We start from the raw sequence: 18,161 nt of genomic DNA on the forward strand, positions 1-18,161 counted from the left end.
CGATCAGTAATACTCAAACAACTTCACCTCTGTCTTATCTGAAGTGGCTCTTCGAGAGGATTATATTTATTTTTTTATTTATATTTTTCTCATTCGTCGGATGTCTTTCAGAACACAGGTGAATTTAATTGTGTGTTCCAATACGAAAAAATTGTTAAATGATTTTTACTTGGAATATATAAGACTTAAATATACACATTCATATTTGACTCGTGAGTTATTTAACTATTTTTTAAAATTATTTACAAATTGATTTTACTTTTACATAACTCGCTACTGTGCAGTAAAATCATGAAACTTAATCGACTGATTACTTCCAAGAATATTACTTGAAAATGAAAATATAACAGTTTTCAATTGGCCTCCGCGTATTTGTACTTTAAGAACATGGACGCAAATATTGAAGTTATTTTGGACCCACACATCACTCTTACCATCATATTCAAGCTGTGGCAGTCGAACCCTGGTTCTCGGCGTAAGCCGAAAAGTCTCTTCGCTGCGGCTCATTGCTGTAAAAAATGTTTCTTAAATGTTAAAGCGGGCTATCTCTGCGCTTCCACTATGATTTAGCTTTATAGGTCGACGCGTAATGGCGCCCGTTGAAGCAGTGGCTGCTAAAATTGTGGAGCTGTAAAAGTCTTAAGAAAATTAAATTCAATGCAAGCAACATGACAGAGGAGTCACTGTACATCGAAATAACTCCGATATAAACTTCAACGTACTATATTAACAAGGTTAGCAGTACAAATTCTTACATTATTTTCGTGGTGCAGTATGTCTGCTCCCTATTACTAGAGACAAGCGAATAGAGAGAAAAACAAGTGGAATCTAGGAGCGTTCTTATACTTTATTAATACACGCCTGGAAATGGAAAAAAGAACACATTGACACCGGTGTGTCAGACCCACCATACTTGCTCCGGACACTGCGAGAGGGCTGTACAAGCAATGATCACACGCACGGCACAGCGGACACACCAGCAACCGCGGTGTTGGCCGTCGAATGGCGCTAGCTGCGCAGCATTTGTGCACCGCCGCCGTCAGTGTCAGCCAGTTTGCCGTGGCATACGGAGCTCCATCGCAGTCTTTAACACTGGTAGCATGCCGCGACAGCGTGGACGTGAACCGTATGTGCAGTTGACGGACTTTGAGCGAGGGCGTATAGTGGGCATGCGGGAGGCCGGGTGGACGTACCGCCGAATTGCTCAACACGTGGGGCGTGAGGTCTCCACAGTACATCGATGTTGTCGCCAGTGGTCGGCGGAAGGTGCACGTGCCCGTCGACCTGGGACCGGACCGCAGCGACGCACGGATGCACGCCAAGACCGTAGGATCCTACGCAGTGCCGTAGGGGACCGCACCGCCACTTCCCAGCAAATTAGGGACACTGTTGCTCCTGGGGTATCGGTGAGGACCATTCGCAACCGTCTCCGTGCAGCTGGGCTACGGTCCCGCACACCGTTAGGCCGTCTTCCGCTCACGCCCCAACATCGTGCAGCCCGCCTCCAGTGGTGTCGCGACAGGCGTGAATGGAGGGACGAATGGAGACGTGTCGTCTTCAGCGATGAGAATCGCTTCTGCCTTGGTGCCAATGATGGTCGTATGCGTGTTTGGCGCCGTGCAGGTGAGCGCCACAATCAGGACTGCATACGACCGAGGCACACAGGGCCAACACCCGGCATCATGGTGTGGGGAGCGATCTCCTACACTGGCCGTACACCACTGGTGATCGTCGAGGGGACACTGAATAGTGCACGGTACATCCAAACCGTCATCGAACCCATCGTTCTACCATTCCTAGACCGGCAAGGGAACTTGCTGTTCCAACAGGACAATGCACGTCCGCATGTATCCCGTGCCACCCAACGTGCTCTAGAAGGTGTAAGTCAACTACCCTGGCCAGCAAGATCTCCGGATCTGTCCCCCATTGAGCATGTTTGGGACTGGATGAAGCGTCGTCTCACGCGGTCTGCACGTCCAGCACGAACGCTGGTCCAACTGAGGCGCCAGGTGGAAATGGCATGGCAAGCCGTTCCACAGGACTACATCCAGCATCTCTACGATCGTCTCCATGGGAGAATAGCAGCCTGCATTGCTGCGAAAGGTGGATATACACTGTACTAGTGCCGACATTGTGCATGCTCTGTTGCCTGTGTCTATGTGCCTGTGGTTCTGTCAGTGTGATCGTGTGATGTATCTGACCCCAGGAATGTGTCAATAAAGTTTCCCCTTCCTGGGACAATGAATTCACGGTGTTCTTATTTCAATTTCCAGGAGTGTAGAAGTTATTATATTCAAGGAGATTACTCCCTGATTCAAATATTAAATCTAATATTTACTATCAAACAGGAAAAGTTTACGTCGCCTAAACGGTTGGTGAAACACATAAGGTTCGTGCAAATTTATTTCGTAGTGAAATACACTTCTCGTTTACGAGACAACTGTCGCTGGAACGGCACAACGCTCCCCCAAAATGTTCGTGGCACATCAACTTCTTTTAATCGTTTGTCGTTAACATTTCCTTCCGTGCATTCACAGCACTCGCACACCTTGTAAAGTCTTTACTGGTCACATTTGAGTGATAGTTTCAACATCTCGTCGAATTCTTTTGGTTTTCATTTACATTCGTTGTCATTTAGACAAAACATTAATTAACACAGTATTTAAATAAGATAAACGTTACATACGTGGTTAGTGACATTACAGTGAATAAATATTTTGTGGCTTGGTTTTGTAAAACTATTTAACTATATTGCTATACTTAGGCCCCATCTTACTTTGGCTGCTTTGATTTTGGCTGTTGCGGCTCAAATTTTGCTAACAGGCACTGATACGCGGAATAGTCCAAGATTTTGAAAATTCCCGGGATTATGATTATTCACTCCCTATTTGGCAAGGCCTGACGGAAACCCCAGGTGAAAACGTAGGTGGAGCGAGAGACGAACCCAATTTAATTGTTATTGAACTATTAATAATAGCATGATCTCGGTTATGCAAAAAGACATGTTTGATTATTACAACGATATTGGTGAATGTGAAGTTATGTAAGACAAATCGTTCATTCATTGCGGAGGTAGCTGTACTGAGTCGTGTTGTTGAGGCTGGTTCCTGGCGGTGCTGGTAGGCACTGACCGGTAGCCGCTGGAGGCGGTTTATGCAGGAGTCGTATTCGTTGGTGCTTCGGCTGCCGTTAGCTGATGCTGCGCCTCGCGCCAGTCATCTGTCGATAGCTGGGCGAGTCGGAGTGAGACAAGACACCGCACAGCAACTCGTCTCCGTCAGTGAAAATGGAAAAACATAAATACAACGTAACACTCCCTTCCCATTACAGACATTATAACTAGTGGGTAAAGGACAGATCAATAATTTGATACCTGTTGTGAGGCTTTCGCCAGTCTTTAAGTCACAAGCTAGCACGTTGTGGCAGAACTTACGTTTTGTATTGAAATGTAGTTCACGCGTTGTATTATTTTGGTCTCACTTTACTTTCGTAAAAGACATTTTACTGCAAACGTCACACTGCATGCATATTTTATCTTGCCGTGTCGAGTACGCTACTGTTTACCAAGTATTTGTTGCGCCTCTGCGTTCGCTGTATTTCTAACAGTGCGCGCGTAGCAGAGCAATGCGTATTGTTGTTTTTTTTTTTTTTTTTTTTTTTTTTTTTTTTTTTTTTTTTTTTTTTTGGACATCAGTCTACTGACTGGTTTGATGCGGCCCGCCACGAATTCCTTTCCTTTGCTAACCTCTTCATCTCAGAGTAGCACTTGCAACCTACGTCCTCAATTATTTGCTTGACTTATTCCAATCTCTGTCTTCCTCTACAGTTTTCGGCCTCTACAGCTCCCTCTATTACCATGGAAGTCATTCCCTCATGTCTTAGCAGATGTCCTATCATCCTGTCCCTTCTCCTTATCAGTGTTTTCCACATATTCCTTTCCTCTCCGATTCTGCGTAGAACCTCCTCATTCCTTACCTTATCAGTCCACCTAACTTTCAACATTCGTCTATAGCACCACATCTCAAATGCTTCGATTCTCTTCTGTTCCGGTTTTCCCACAGTCCAGGTTTCACTATCATACAATGCTGTACTCCAGACGTACATCCTCAGAAATTTCTTCCTCAAATTAAGGCCGGTATTTGATATTAGTAGACTTCTCTAGGCCAGAAATGCCTGTTTTGAGAAAAAACGCGAGTCTGCTTTCGATGTCCTCCTTGCTCCGTCCGTCATTGGTTATTTTACTGCCTAGGTAGCAGAATTCCTTAACTTCATTGACTTCGTGACCATCAATCCTGATGTTAAGTTTCTCGCTGTTCTCATTTCAACTATTTCTCATTACCTTCGTCTTTCTCCGATTTACTCTCAGACCATACTGTGTACTCATTAGACTGTTCATTCCGTTCAGCAGATCATTTAATTCTTCTTCACTTTCACTCAGGATAGCAATGTCTTCAGCGAAACGTATCATTGATATCCTTTCACCTTGTATTTTTATTCCACTACTGAACCTTTATTTCCATCATTGCTTCCTCGATGTACAGATTGAAGAGTAGCGGCGAAAGGCTACAGCCTTGTCTTACACCCTTCTTAATACGAGCACATCGTTCTTGATCGTCCACTCTAATTATTCCTTCTTGGTTGTTGTACATATTGTATATGACCCGTCTCTCCCTATAGCTTACCCCTACTTTTTTCAGAATCTTGAACAGCTTGCACCATTCCATATTGTCGAACGCTTTTTCCAGGTCGACAAATACTATGAAAGTGTCTTGATTTTTCTTTAGCCTTGCTTCCATTATTAGCCGTATCGTCAGAATTGCCTCTCTCGTCCCTTTACTTTTCCTAAAGCCAAACTGATCGTCACCTAGCGCATTCTCAATTTTCTTTTCCATTCTTCTGTGTATTATTCTTGTAAGCAGCTTCGATGCATGAGCTGTTAAGCTGATTGTGCGATAATTCTCGCACTTGTCAGCTCTTGCCGACTTCGGAATTGTGTGGATGATGCTTTTCCGAAAGTCAGATGGTATGTCGACAGACTCATATATTCTACAAACCAACGTGAATAGTCGTTTTGTTGCCACTTCCCCCAATGATTTTAGAAATTCTGATGGAATGTAATCTATCCCTTCTGCCTTATTTGACCGTAAGTCCTCCAAAGCTCTTTTAAATTCGGATTCTAATACGGGATCCCCTATCTCTTCTAAATCGACTCCTGTTTCTTCTTCTATCACATCAGACAAATCTTCACCCTCATTGAGTCTTTCAATGTATTCTTTCCACCTATCTGTTCTCTCCTCTGCATTTAACAGTGGAATTCCCGTTGCATTCTTAATGTTACAACGGTTGCTTTTAATGTCACCAAAGGTTATTTTGACTTTCCTGTATGCTGAGTCTGTCCTTCGGACAATCATATCTTTTTCGATGTCTTCACATTTTTCCTGCAGCCATTTCGTCTTAGCTTCCCTGCACTTCCTATTTATTTCATTCCTCAGCGACTTGTATTTCTGTATTCCTGATTTTCCCGGAACATGTTTGTACTTCCTCTTTTCATCAATCAACTGAAGTATTTCTTCTGTTACCCATGGTTTCTTCGCAGCTACCTTCTTTGTACATATGTTTTCCTTCCCAACCTCTGTGATGGCCGTTTTTAGAGATGTCCATTCATCTTCAACTGTACTGCCTACTGCGCTATTCCTTATTGCTGTATCTATAGCGTTAGAGAACTTCAAACGTATCTCGTCATTCCTTAGTACTTCCGTATCCCACTTCTTTGCGTATTGATTCTTCCTGACTAATGTCTTGAACTCCAGCCTACTCTTCATCACTACTATCTTGTGATCTGAGTCTATATCTGCTCCTGGGTACGCCTTACAATCCAGTATCTCATTTCGGAATCTCTGTCTGACCATGATGTAATCTAATTGAACTCTTCCCGTATCTCGCGGCCTTTTGCAAGTATACCTCCTCCTCTTGTGATTCTTGAACAGGGTATTCGCTATTACTAGCTGAAACTTGTTACAGAACTCAATTAGTCTATTTCATTCCCTGTCCCAAGCCCATATTCTCCTGTAACATTTTCTTCTACGCCTTCCGCTACAACTGCATTCCAGTCGCCCATGACTATGAGATTTTCGTCCCCCTTTACATACTGCATTACCCTTTCAATATCCTCATACACTTTCTCTATCTGTTCATCTTCAGCTTGCGAAGTCGGCATGTATACCTGAACTATCGTTGTCGGTGTTGGTCTGCTGTCGATTCTGATTAGAACAACCCGGTCACTGAACTGTTCACAGTAACACATCCTCTGCCCTATCTTCCTATTCATAACGAATCCTACACCTGTTATACCATTTTCTGCTGCTGTTGACATTACCCGATACTCATCTGACCAGAAATCCTTGTCTTCCTTCCAGTTCACTTCACTGACCCCTACTATATCTAGATTGAGCCTTTGCCTTTCCCCTTTCAGATTTTCTTGTTCCCTACCACGTTCAAGCTTCTGACATTCCACGCCCCGACTCGTAGAACGTTATCCTTTCGGTGATTATTCAATCTTTTTCTCGTGGTAACCTCCCCCTGGGCAGTCCCATCCCGGAGATCCGAATGGGGGACTATTCCGGAATCTTTTGCCAATGGAGAGATCATCATGACACTTCTTCAATTACAGGCCACATGTCCTGTGGATACACGTTACGTGTCTTTAATGCAGTGGTTTCCATTGCCTTCTGCATCCTCATGTCGTTGATCATTGCTGATTCTTCCACCTTTAGGGGCAATTTCCCACCCCTAGGAGAAGAGAGTGCTCTGAACCTCTATCCGCTCCCCCGCCCTCTTTGACAAGGCCGTTGGCAGAAAGATGCTGACTTCTTATGGCGGAAGTCTTCGGCCACCAATCCTGATTATTTATCAAAATTTAGGCAGTGGCTTGGATCGAACCTGGGATCGAAGCCGTATTAATTATGAATCAAATACGCTACCCCTAGACCACGGGTACATTCTGTCTAAATGAAAGTATAGTTTTTCTCAAACACATTGGCCTTGTGATAGTTTTTTTGTTAAGGTTTCCGCACTCTTAGAGAACACACACACACTTTTTCCTAAACGATAATGTTGTCTTCATTGGCTTTTCACTGTTTAACGTTCAGTATCTGCACTTCACAGATTAGAGTAAAAAGTTCAACTTTCACAGTCTCACATAGTTCAAGATTAATTGTCTCAGTTAGAAAGATCAGCACTGACATTTTTAAATTCAAGTTAGACTGTTTTCAGTTCACTCAGGGTTCTACAGTTCTTTACCTTACATATTAGGGTTAATAATTATGTTTGCACATATACAAAGTTTCTTCTTCAGATTTTAGACAGTGCTAATGTATCTTCGTTTTGTCTGTGGTGAGTCCCAAGTCATGTCTACACTTTTTGCCCACTTGTCTCCAGAGCCAGGCTTGACTTTATAGAAACTTTGCCTATACTGTTATCAATGTATTTTTCATTTTTTTTCACAATTAAGGCGTTCACATAGGCTTAAAGTGCAAGCTATCATCTTTAAGCTTGTCTACATTTTATATCCTCTCTACCTCGACCATCGTCAGTTATTTTGCTACCCAAATAGCAAAACTGCTTTACAACTTTAAGTGTCTCATTTCCTAATCTAATTCCCTCAGCATCACTCGACTTAGTTCGACTACATTCCATTATCCTCGATTTGCTTTTGTTGATGTTCATCTTGTACCCTCCTTTCAAGAATTTAAAGAAAAAATATTAGTATTTTCAATCAAGGTTGCATTAGAAGGGCCTATCCTAGTCGCGTATGCTACACATGTAATTTCCTGCACACACGACACGTGAGGTCTCTTTGGGGTCATTGCACCCTGCACTCATGTTCGCCTTTAATATCATTGTTCACACATCTCCCTTTTTCTCAACATGTATCCTAGGGCACAATATACAACATTTATATCTACATACTTACTTACTAAATAGAGATAACACTTTTTCTAGACACTGACGGAAAATTCAAATTAAAGTTCTTTCAGCAATCTGTGCTGTCATTTACGTTTGAATAAGTATTTACGATTTCCACAAATGATGGTATACATCATATTTTTCAAAATTTTCTAATGATTTCAATAGCAGTAGTACATTGCACTTGGTACCATTACTCACATAAACTAACTTTTATGCATGGTTTTCTCTATATACAAGAACTGAACTATTCTGTTTTCACATTAGAAAATATATCATAAGTTGCAACTACTATTTAGGAATTTGGGTACTATTCTACTGAACAAATCTTTTTAGATCTTTATACATGTATAGTCATTTGATTTCATTCCCATGGATATCGTCCAATCGTTACTGCCTCCTTGTTGGACCATGGGACAGTGTAGTGAGCATGGCCAAACGTTCTATGAGACATTACTTCTATGTTGTATGTATATCCCTCGATACTACCCAGCCTCTCTAAGAACATGTTCTCATAATGTATTAGCAACTGAGTCAGTTATTTTTTTGTGCAAGGGATAAATATTCCGATTGCAACGCTTGACTCTTTCTGAGTTATTTAGTTTCTTCAGTGTTCTCATTTATAAATGATGTTGTTGTAGTTGTGGTCTTCAGTTCTGAGACTGGTTTGATGCAGCTCTCCATGCTACTCTATCCTGTGCAAGTTTCTTCATCTCCCAGGACCTACTGCAGCTTACATCCTTCTGAATCTGCTTAGTGTATTCATCTCTTGGTCTCCCTCTACGATTTTTACCCTCCACGCTGCCCTCCAATACCAAATTGGTGATCCCTCGATGTCTCATAACATGTCCTACCAACCGATCCCTTCTTCTAGTCAAGTTGTGCCACAAACTTCTCTTCTCCCCAATCCTATTCAATACTTCATTAGTTATGTGATCTACCCATCTAATCTTCAGAATTCTTCTGTAGCACCACATTTCGAAAGCTTCTATTCGCTTATTGTCTAAACTATTTATCGTCCACCTCTCACTACTACACATAGCTACACTCCATACAAATACTTTCAGAAACGACTTCCTGACATTTATATCTATACTCGATGTTAACAAATTTTTCTTCTTCAGAAACGCTTTCCTTGCCATTGCCAGTCTACATTTTATATCCCCTCTAATTCGACCATCGTCAGTTATTTTGCTCCCCAAATAGCAAAACTGCTTTACTACTTTATGTGTCTCATTTCCTAATCTAATTCCCTCAGCATCACCCGACTTAATTCAACTACATTCCATTATTTTCGTTTTGCTTTTGTTGATGTTCATCTTGTACCCTCCTTTCAACACACTGTCCATTCCGTTCAGCTGCTCTTCCAAGTCCTTTGCTGTCTCATCGGTGAACCTCAGAGATTTTATTTCTTCTCCATGGCTTTTAATACCTTCTCCGAACTTTTCTTTTGTTTCTTTTATTGCTTGCTCTATATACAGATTGAATAACATCTCCCTTCTTAACCACTGCTTCCCTTTCATACCCCTCGACTCTTATAAGTGCCATCTGCTTTCTGTACAAATTGTAAATAGCCTTTCGCTCCCTGTATTTTACCCTCGCCACCTTCAAAATTTGAAAGAGAGTAATCCAATCAACATTGTCAAAAGTTTTCTCTAAGTCTACAAATGCTTGAAACGTAGGTTTGCCTTTCCTTAATCTAGCTACTAAGATAAGTCGTAGGGTCAGTATTGCCTCACGTGTTCCAACATTTCTGCGGAATCCAAACTGATCTTCCCCGAGTTCGGCTTCTATCAGTTTTTCCTTTCGTCTGTAAAGAATTCGCGTTAGTATTTTGCAGCTGTGACTTATTAAACTGATAGTTCGGTAATTTTCACATCTGTCGACACCTGCTTTCTTTGGGATAGGAATTATTATATTCTTCTTGAAGTTTGAGGGAATTTCGCCTGTCTCATACATCTTGCTCACCAGATGGTATAGTTTTGTCAGGACTGGCTCTCCCAAGGCTGTAAGTAGTTCTAATGGAATGTTGTCTACACTGTTTCGACTCAGGTCTTTCAGTTCTCTGTCAAACTCTTTACGCAGTATCATATCTCCCATTTGTCCTCTAGCCATCCCTGCTTAGCCATTTTGCACATCTTGTCGATCTCATTTTTGAGACGTTTGTATTCCTTTTAGCCTGCTTCATTTACCGCATTTTTATAAATTCACTGCAATATTCTTTTGGTTCACATAAGCCTACATCTGAATGTATAACCTGCAGACTTTCATAATTTACTCGAAGGCTTCGGCAGTACTTGCCGTGGTGTTCTTGTACGTGTGACATTGGCAATACAATTCGCTTACCCTTATTTACAAGAATTAATTCACCGCACGGGAGGTCGATTATTGCATCCCTCTGCCGTGGTAACTCTATTCCCAGGATGCAAGCAACCACCAACCTTTTACTTATAGGAAAGAACTCTTTATGGCTTCATTTCCTACTCTGAACTCAAATTGCACCTTGTGCCTTATCCCTTAAAACTATGCGCCGATTGCGAACTGTCACTCGGCAAGTTTTAACCGGTAAGACAAGTATACCGTTATTCCAACTTATGTGCTTATACAACTCTATACTCAGGACGTTCGCCGACGCGCCTTAGTCGACTATCACCCGGATCAGAGCGAATTAGATTTCTGCTAATAATACAGCCTGACAACATCCTTATCAGTTTGTTGACTCTTCTGAGGTACGTTCATTATTTCATTCTCATTGTTAACTCCATCACTGTACCTCAACACTTTTAGATTTGTGTCTTGTATGTGGAATGCACCCTCACTATACCATGTCACAGAAAGCAATGGATAGCAGATTGTGGCTGGTTTTAGTTTGACTCGTCGGTTGCAATGGGTTTTCAGTTCTCTCTCACCTTCACTAACCTCAAGTTATGATTTTGATTTTTGGGTCGGCTGTTTTGTATCCCATGTGGTGTAGTTTGATAAGTCGTATTACTTTGATATTGTTGCTGGTTGCTGTAAACAGCTGTCATTTCCGGAGGTTGGTAGAAATTCTGTACCCATTGTATCGCCATATTTGGTTGCCACTGCACTGGTTGTTTGTTCATTGTACTCGCGCTCCTAGTTACATCACTCAGCGCCTGCGGGTTACCATTACCATTGGGTTCATTGTTCATGCGCCCGCCATGACGCCTTTCTCTTCATCGATTCCTATACCGATTACCATTATTCAGCCCCTGTTGGGTTGCTTCGATTCGTTATGGTTACCATTACCGTTAGGTGTTTGGTTAGTACTGGTGCAGTTCTTTTCAGCTTTATGTTCCCTACAACCTACTTGATGAAGTTTACTTTCCTTTTTCATGTCTTCGATAAGCGAATCTACAGAGTAAACAACTCCCACAAAATGTTCAGTATCATAATCCTGTACATTAGTAAATTGTTTTTTTTATGTCACTGGAGAACTTCATTTTAATTAGCCTTATTATGTCCCAGTCAGACATTGCTTCATCGAAGTATCTGTCTTATTAATATACTTTTCAAAATACTTGGAGAGGTATCGCAGTCTTGTCCTGAACATATCAGAACTGTGCAACTCCTTCCTTAGTATTTCCTGTTAACAATTGGACCAGTTCGTTTGTAAAAGTGAGTACTCAAACTGCTTTGTGGTATGGCATCTCTCGAACGCGTCCGTTGCCCTGAGTACCCCGACACCTTGTATTATTAATACAATGAATTGAATTCTTTGCCTTTCCGTCCATCCACGAGGAAAAACATTACATGAACTTTCAGTGAACACAGTAGGGTGTATGGTACCCTTTTCATTGTTGAACGGTTGAAACTGCCTATGTTTAATAATATAATCCTCATTATGATACAGTAAATTACCACTATCCAGTTTCATCATCATATCCGGCAGTGAACCGTAAGGCATTCCGCATTGTGAATTGTTGTTTTCAATCGGTGGTGCATGCGCATAAGCGCTCTGCGCAGTGCTTATGTAATTGCTCATTTCAAACGGAGAAACCTGACTGGCTAACGGTCCTCGATTGTCAGCGTGCTTTTCCAATTCGGTTATTCTCCGAGCGATATCTTCTTGCCAAACGTGTAACTGTGCTGGTGTATGTGACTATCTGCTTGAATTGCGGCAGCGCTTGGATGAGATTTCGTGATCTTTTACAGATAGCCTCTCATCAAACTCTCTTTCGACCATTAGTGCCTGGCGTCTAGGTATTTGTGTACGTTCCGACGTGCCTCAAGCTCTACATTTTCGACGCGAATTGTCAAGATTTGAACCTCCTCTTGAATGCTAGTGTGAGCCATTCGTAAATTTTGCATCTCACTAATTAAGTTTCGGACTAGATCTGGTATTTCTAGGTATACAGTACGCATTTCCACGAGTTCGCAATGTATGCTGTTTAGTGTTTTCTCTAAAATTTGTTCCCTTTGTTCAACATTCCTATGTCGCTCTTGTCCACGCTCATTCAGCGTTTGAAATTACCTTTGCTCTCTCCCCCGCTCTCTCTTATCGAGTCATAGCAAAAATTCTGCGGACGTGTCAGCAGTAGGTGAAAACACCGGTTTTCCACCCATCCTACCACTTGACTCGTCCCGTTGAACATGCAGTGGAATTTAGGTCTCACATGTTCATTACTCTGTGGTGCATTATTTGGTATCAACAGAGCCTCGCCCCGCCCTTCGGAAGGTTTGTTTCTCGATGTGGTGGCATGGGATTCATTTCCATTCTGAACATTGTTTTCTACTTCCATATCGAGCTAGTGGTGCTCGTCAGATACTGGTGCCTTTGCCTGACCTCCTTTACCCATCATGGATTTTAATTTCGCACAACTGGAAGTTCAAACACTAATATAAATGTACTTATATCCCTTCCAAAATAAACACGAAAATACATACACAAATGGACTCACTACACTGTTAGCACCGCTTACCACTTTTACCAAGGATACCTCATTGACTGCTCTTTCATTATGCATAGTATCCCCCCCCCCCCCCCAAACCCCCTTGGTGGTTTAATCTGTAGCCGTTGGTCTGTGAAACTGTGGCCGTTGGTTTTCGAAGCTGCCTCCCACAGACTAGACCCTAGGTTGCTAGTATGTGCCGGTTGTTTGCTATTTATTTTGATGCATGCAAAGCTGCACCGGCGAGATTGCTTCCTGGTAGAGAGACGGTCACTATTTGACAGTTTGAATCTGCCTGTGGTCAAGTGTGTGCGTTCACCGTTAAATGGCATATTGTCAACTTGATGTGCAAGTTGGCATCTTGCGCATTCATGTCGTGGCTTTCTTGTAGTGTTCCCCGACTTGTCCTGTTGTTGTTAACGTGCACCATTGAACGATAATTTGTTTAACGGCAAGCAACAAGAGGGGGCATTCGACAGAGCGACGTTGAGTGTCAATGAGGGTATAGTTGATATTACTGTTATAACCAAATACGTCGTTGCTCTGTGATTATCGATAACTTGGCAAGATTACTACCTTTCGACAGAGCGCCGTTGATATTTCCTGTTGTTATTAATGTGCGTCATTGAATCACAATTTGTTTAACGGGAAGCCACAAGAAGAGCCTTTCGACAGGGCGTCGTTGAGTGCTCAATCAGCGTACAGTTGAAAATACTGTTATTACCCAGCGTTTTACAGCCAATAGTAGATGTAATCTTGGCTTCTGACTTTGTTAATTACATAGCTCTGGTGTGTGTGTATTGGTGTTTTAACTTACTTATTTTTAATGTGTGTATATCCTCGGTCGAAGCAGGCATCGCGTCTAAGTACTACTGTTGTCAGTAACACCTGCTACTTGTTGCTTTATCGATTATGTTGTTGTAGTCCTTTATCTATGTCTGCTAACATTTAAAACGTAAAATAATTCGGGCGTTTAATAGTCTCACCCGCAGCGGGCTTACCTGGTAGCTTACGGCTATCAGCTGTAGTGTTCTGGGCTTGTTGCTTGGTTAATAACATTTTTCTAGTTTTATATGCATATGTACTGTTCAAATCTTTTATATGTTTGGTCGCAACAGGTCTGAGAATTGACCTATCATTATTGACAACTGGGCCCCAGTTTTTGGTCTGATTGCGTAGTGACCATAATTTTCGTATATCCTTTTATATACAGTCTTCCCACTTAATATTTGGGAAGACATGAAACGTCTGTATTTATAATGTATTGCAGGGCCGACAATGGCTTCCGATGTTCCGCATCCAACTGTGATACTGTGTCCTGTACCTTGGGAGCGTATTTGGGTTGAGAGCGTTGCCTATTCTGAGGCACACCACTCGCCACCTCTGTCACAGCCTGCATTGTTCGATCCCTCGGAACGCGGCCTAGCCCTCCCTACTCTCACGCCTACTTAACGATAAATCCAGACTTGAGTAAGACCATATCAATGGTTGCAGAAAGTGGCTATTTTCGGGTTACGAGCGGAGCGTGTAGGGTTTCATATTAGTATGGCCGCTAGGAGCTGTCCGGGGTTGTCATATTTAAAAATTGACCATCTGCGTTGTGAGCTCGCCAGTCGTCAACAGTCAACCCAGGGGTCTGCAACCGAGTTAGTAAATAGGTTGCAGGCTACATTAGCCAATTGTCATTACTCCTCACATGCTGGGGAGGGTTGACGAAGTTATACGTTTGATTGAGCAGGCTGTTGACCAGCTCGAGCAGAACTACAATTTTTTGGAGAGTACTCATGTCACTCCGAAACAAAGGTCACGAATTTAGGCCCATCTTTACCACTGGCAGGCCAGATCAGGTGACCTTAGCACCATGCAAACCGATAAACGGTCCAAGGAAGAGATAGACAAGTTAGCTGACAGAATTACTCAGTTACAAGCCAAAGCGAATACTACTGGGATAGAGGAAGAATTCGAAGTTATGCATAACCGAGCACTTCAACCAGGTAGTCCCCAACAAGGTGTTGGCTTACTGGAGGGATAGGTGACGGTACAGTTAACCAGATTGCCGAACCCTGTCATGCATTTGCTCCGAGATGTCACCCAGTTCGCCATTGACAGTATTGGCCAAATTCAACATTTTCTCTGATTGGTCGTGCGTCTCTAGCTGAATGCTGAGGCGTTGGGGGTGCTGGAAATTACCATTATGCGTTTGCTGTATCCGCTGAGTGTGGGTACCCTGTCTGGGATATTCTTGGAAGACCTGCGAGAACGACCTACCCTCACCTACCTCCAGCGGACTATTATTACATCTAAGCTTTCACCTCGTGCCTGCAACGAATTGGATCGTCGATGTTATTGGTGCGTTCAGGGACCATCTGAACCGTTAGTACAATATATCGACCAAGTTCGTACTGCTGAACGCGCCTTAAATATGGAGGTTGCCGAACAGTGGAGCATGGAGGTTATTCTGCAGGGGATGAGACCTGAGGATCGATCAAGGCCGTAGTTCGCTGGGAAGCCTACTACCTACTTCCAGTTATCCGAGTTGGCTACCTCTATATACGCCCTTACGGTTGCTGATGAGCAGAGGGGCCTTAATAGCGCCGCCACCAGGGGACCTGAATTTTCGTCTGAGCTAGCACAAACGCCTCATCGGTCGTTAACTGACGGGAGGTGTTTCAGGTGTGGGTCTGACACCCATCTCGTCCGGAGTTGCACCGAGCATTCTAGGTTACCGAAAGGCTGTGGTCGTGTCGGAACAGCTAATTCCTCGAAACTTCACTTTATCTGTGCTCTACTCAATCAGGCCCCCGTTTGTGGTCTCGTTGACACCGGGAGCGCTGTGTTCCTGCTCGATCTGGACTGGTATCTTGAGTTTCGTAGGATCTGTAAGTTGCCACCCCTATAGCTCAGTTTTGAGAGGTGTCGAACAGTTAACGGACAGAGACTGCCCCTGCCGGGAGAGGTACAAGTCAAGTTGTCTGTGGTGGGGTTTTCCTGGCCAGCACAGCTACTCTTGGTGAGAAAACTTGGCGTTACTCTGTTGCTTGCTGCGATTTTATTCAGCACACTGGACTTTTCCTTGACGTGAACAGAAGGACCCTTTTAATTTCGCCGTGTCCAGAAAATAGGGTTTTGTTCCTCTGAGATTAGTTAGCGGCGTCACTTGTTGGTCAACGAGGTTACATCTGAGTTTCAGCTTGGTCACCTCCACAGACCCAAAGCACAACAACAGTTCGAGGTACTTCTACGTTATCCTGACGTTCTTACTGACAGATTGGGAGTAAACGATTGGATAAAGTATAGAATTCGCTGGATCGATGATGTCCTGGTGTGCCAAGCCCCCTATCGGTTATACCCTCCCTAAATATGGATCCTACGCCAGAAGGTCGGCGCTATGTAGCGTGATGGGGTTATCAGACCTTACGCTTCACCAATGTTCTCAGTCCCGAAGGCTCAGGGACGAGATTACCGGCCTGTTGTTGACTACCGGCAACTTAATCAGAAGGCGGTTCTAGAGTCCGTTCCACTTCCAGACCTTCATAGCTGCTTCAACTGGTTTGCTGGCGCTAGGTACTTTACCGTCCTCGACTGGAATCAGGCATACCATCAGATTGCGTTGGCGGAAGAATCCAAAAAGGCTACCGCGTTTTGAACCGACTGGAATCTTTTTGAATTTCACAGAGTCCTGTTCGGATTGTTGACTGGAGCTGCAGTTCTATCTCGCCTGTTGGACAGTATATTTGGTGATACCAAGTTCGAAATCCTTTATAATTATTTGGATGACGTAGTCATCTACAGTGAGACCTTTGATGAACTTTTGAATCATTTGCATTCCGTTCTGGAGAAATTGCGTGGTGCTGGTCTGACAGTTAAACCATCCAAGAACGCCTTGGCAAGAGAACAAATCTCGTTCCTCGCGCATTTCTTTTCTCATGATGGAATCAGCATCGATCAGGAGCGGAACACCAGTCTTAGAGTCTGGAACCGCGCGACAGCTACGGTCGCAGGTTCGAATCCTGCCTCGGGCATTGGTGTGTGTGACGTCCTTAAGTTAGTTAGGTTTAAGTAGTTCTAGGTTCTAGGGGACTGATGGCCTCAGAAGTTAAGTCCCATAGTGCTCAGAGCCAGTTGATTTTTGAACCAGTCTTAGAAATTTTCCCCCGCCCACCAGAAAGAAGGACTTCACAAGTTTCATTGGGATGGCCAACTATTTCAGGAAGTTTGTGCCGAATTTCGCACAGCTGGCGGCCCCACATAACAACTTATGCAAGATAGAGGTGAGCTTTATTTGGGGAGATAGCCTACAAGCCGCCTTTGACGCCCTGAGAATTGCCTTCACCAACCCCCCTGTCTTGGCCATCCCTGACCAGCCACCGATTCATTGTCCAGACCAATGGGTCGTCAAGCACCAGCATTGCTGCCATCCTTCTGCAGCAAATTGAAGGGGATAGTGACCTTGTTGTCTTAAGTGTCTGTCCGAGGACAATTTGAAGTACTCTGTGTATGAATGTCAAGCTCTCGCTGTTCTGTTGATTCTAGAGAAGATTAAATTCTAACTCGAATATAGGGAGTCGGACCTCGAGGCAGATATCCAGTGTATTAGCCGGGCTCAGAAAAACCGAATTGCTAGGTAGGTGGTGCGGGCTTTCAAAACAGAATAAAATGGGTGTTGTTGTGGTGACCCTCAACTACGCACCCTCCAACGTTCACTCTACAGAAATCTCTACTGGCGAATTTTGTAGTGATGTAAATGGTGTAACAACAGATAAGGTTGCTGAGGCGAATATTTATGGTAATGATGGCTTACGTATCGATGTATTATTTCAGCAAGATAAAGCGTTTAACTGGGAATTGATATGTCATTTTGTTGAAGCTGCAAGTGTCGATGTTTTGGAGGGGGAAAACAGTAAAGCTGTGCATGCTGTGGGAAGTGAATCGGCGAAATGTGTGGAAGAACTAACAGAAAATTTAGAGAGGGCTGAAGTAAGGAGTGTGGATGGGGCTAGTTTGTGTAGTGAAGTTCACACGAATTGTTGTATGAAAGAAAACTGTGATTTTAATGTGACTGATTGGCGTTGGTACGGTAGAACGTTACGGTCATTGCTGCCGCATATGTGGAAAAGAGAGAAGTTCAAAATTGCTAAGGGTATGTAGAGAATGGAGAGAAGTAAGAAGCTGTTCTAATCTGTAATTAGTGGTAGTAATTTTGGAGGGATAATTTATATGTTTCTTTGGGGGTTCATTAGTAATTTGTTAGTTTATTGAGGCACTGCACGTCTGCAAAAGGGG

The sequence above is a fragment of the Schistocerca americana genome, chromosome 3 (assembly GCF_021461395.2).
Source record: "Schistocerca americana isolate TAMUIC-IGC-003095 chromosome 3, iqSchAmer2.1, whole genome shotgun sequence".
In the NCBI taxonomy this organism is placed as follows: Eukaryota; Metazoa; Arthropoda; class Insecta; order Orthoptera; family Acrididae; genus Schistocerca; species Schistocerca americana.